We start from the raw sequence: 3,179 nt of genomic DNA, 5'->3' as shown, positions 1-3,179 counted from the left end.
ACCGTCATTTGTTTAATTGCAACAACGAAAAAAGCGACAATAGTACCGACGGATTTTCCGCGAATAACTTTTAAACGAGATAAAAAATGTAGTTTCTGCTTTGGGATTCTGAATCTTGACGCAAATACGCGTCTTTTGATATCGCTATCGACATGTGCGACCCGAATTTTAAGTGCAGGACTTAAGTTGAAATTTTACCAAATTTGGAAATTAAAAAGCTTATATTTCATAAACTTAGAGTTTCCTAGAGTTGCGGATGATAATTTTGTGATTTTTAGGACCCCCGCCACCCCTCGAAAAAAAGAAAAGTTGGAAAATCGTGGCACCTTATTCTAAATATTCCCCTTACAGAATTTCAAAGTTTACACAATTTCTTGTGTACACTTTAAAACTCACAGATAGTGAATAGGGCCCCAGTAGCGCAATTCACCTTTCCGTGTGTGGAAAATGCGAATATTAACGTTGTGAATTACATGACTCTACAAAAAAAATGTTGTTCTTTGTCCTAAAGTTTATTTCATGACTTTCTGTTTTATTATAAACAAAAACGAAAAGAAAGTAGGTTTTTTCGGTATAAAGTTTGCTTTCGTAATAGTTATAGCAACAATACTTATGCATAATGTACAATACCAAGTGTGTCAACTAAGCGATAAACGTCAAAATTACAAACAGCCTCGCTCACCTGATGCAAATCTCAGGTCTAGAGTTGCATTTTTGGTACGTACGAGTACTTTAAGCTGAGTTGCATTTGATAGTTTAATAAAACTTTGTAGTATTTACAGATGATATAGTTGCATATATTTCTGCGGAAAAAAATAATAGAAGCTTTGTAGCCTCCAACAATGCGGAAACATACGGAAAGCAAAATATATTTAAATTAGATTCAAAAAAGTCTAGAGAAACTGAACAAAATATAAAGCGCCACACGTGTAACATGTTTCCATCAGGAAAAAATTCACTTCTATAGCTGTTTACACAAATGCATAAGGGCAAAATTATATAAACGCTTTGGTCGCTTCAAATCAAAGATAATGCAAGGCGTTTCCTTATTTTTCATATGGCGTAGTCAAAGCGTAGGCATGCAACCAAAGCGTTTATGTAAATCTTTCGATGCTTTGCCCGACAGATGAGTTAAATTTATGGCAGCCCTATATTTTGCTAAACAAATTTTGTTGAATCTTAAAGGACTCAAAAAGTTGAGAAATTCTCAAAGGAGGATTTACGAGTCTTTCATCGCTTCAAGGCGAAGAAAATGGCAAGGAGTCTCATTTTTATATTATGGCCTGCCAAAGCCTCAAATCGTTGTTGAGTCTAAAAAGTTTTCCACAATAATTTGAAAAACTCTACGTTTTCTATGCTTTTTACACTCAGAGGACTAACCTCATGTAATAAATTAAATTTGTAATGAAAGTCAATAGCTCTGAACTGAACAATTTTCGCCATGATATAAAATAAAATGATGTGGAATAGGAGCAACACTTTTATGACTACATAAACCCTGTTTCAACCTTTTATGAACCCTAATTGACCGTTTTCAACCGAAACAACAATGGCAACCCAGATTTTCCCGTTATGCTAACTTAAGCGAGTACCTGTCATAAAGAAGTCAACACACTTGTACTTATCCACAATGTACTCATGGCGCTAGAGTGATAACTAAACAACGATCAGGTGTTTTGTACAAATCTAGAATAACCTAAAATGTCGTCGCGAAAGTGTAAATATGAAGCTGATGCTTTTTGTTATATAGCAATTTATTAAAGTTCGAGATATAAAATATGAATTAAATACGTCTCTCATCCTATACGAAGCCTACGAAGCATATTTTGGCTGTCCTGTTTTGAATCAATACAAGACATGGGCTCCACATGTTGCTTGTAGTTGTTGTAAAAGATGTTTTGATATATTTTAGGTTGGTACCGAGGTGAGAAGAGATCTATGAAATTTGCAACACCAAGAATCTGGCGAGAACCAAAAGACCACGTTAAAGACTGCTACTTTTGCACTGTGAATCCGAGTAAAAGACGTAGAGGTAAAAATGCAAAACCTATCGAATATCCTAATCTTCAATCTTCTTCTGCTCCAGTCGCACTCGATCTGACACGACCAGTACCAGAGCCACCGAAAAAATTGTCGCAGAGAAGTGGATCATCACTTAGTTCTTATAAAAGCAATACCGATAAGGAGTTTTTACCCACACCAGAACAACCAAAACATCATTTCATCACTACTGAAGATTTTAATGACTTTATTAAAATATACCAAAAAGTAGAGCAGGGCTTTTAGGCTCTACTTCGAACAACATTATCAGTACATATGACCATAAAAGAGAAAGTAAAAGTGTACACTTTTAAATCATTTTCCACCTTTTTGTAATTATTTCGATATTAAAACTTAATAAAAATATTTATTTGAATTGTTTCATTTTCAAGTAAAAATTAAAACCACAGATTTTGAAAAATTTTGTTCAAGCGGTTTCCTAAATAGGAAAGCAAACTTTTTCATGCCATATTTTTTTTTCGTCAAATTACGACCTAAAGAATTAAAGTTTAATGCTTTGAAGTCAAAGTCAAATTTTGTGTTTACCCGTGTTATTGCCTGCATTGTTGATTAATGCCTGGTTTTTCAGTGCGAGTTTAAATTACAGCTAAAGTTGGCTAGAGCTTAACCCTGCTACTTTGGCCGCTTAAGCTTAGATGAGCAGCAAAATTTTATGCTATTGAACAAAGTGGCAAGGTTAAACTTTAGTCAACTTTAACTGGAGCTTAAACTCGCACTGAAAAACCGGGCATAAGAGATTCATTAAACTGGTTTCATTCAAATTGTTGAACTGTCAAATAGAGCTGGATTCCGATTCGATTTTCAATCGGTTTAATCGTTTTTCTTTAAAGAATGAAGATTCGAATTTTTTGTAGAATCGTTAGATATTTTTTTGTTTGCCTTCGAAGTTTTTATTACCTTACAGTTAAAATACACTTGCAAAACTATCGCCGAAGCAGCAACATCGTCTTTGTATAAATGTCTGTGTTATACCTACTACATTTTCGTTTTAATGTAGTATAATGTGTATTGTAAAAAAAAGTGCAATATTAATTAACAATTCAAATAATAAAAATGAAATAAATACAGTACAATTTATACAATTAAACAAAATGTCGCTATTTAATCAATCATATTGT

Source organism: Eurosta solidaginis, chromosome 2 (genome assembly GCF_040869045.1).
Source record: "Eurosta solidaginis isolate ZX-2024a chromosome 2, ASM4086904v1, whole genome shotgun sequence".
NCBI classification, from domain to species: Eukaryota; Metazoa; Arthropoda; class Insecta; order Diptera; family Tephritidae; genus Eurosta; species Eurosta solidaginis.
This window is presented reverse-complemented; position numbering follows the sequence as displayed.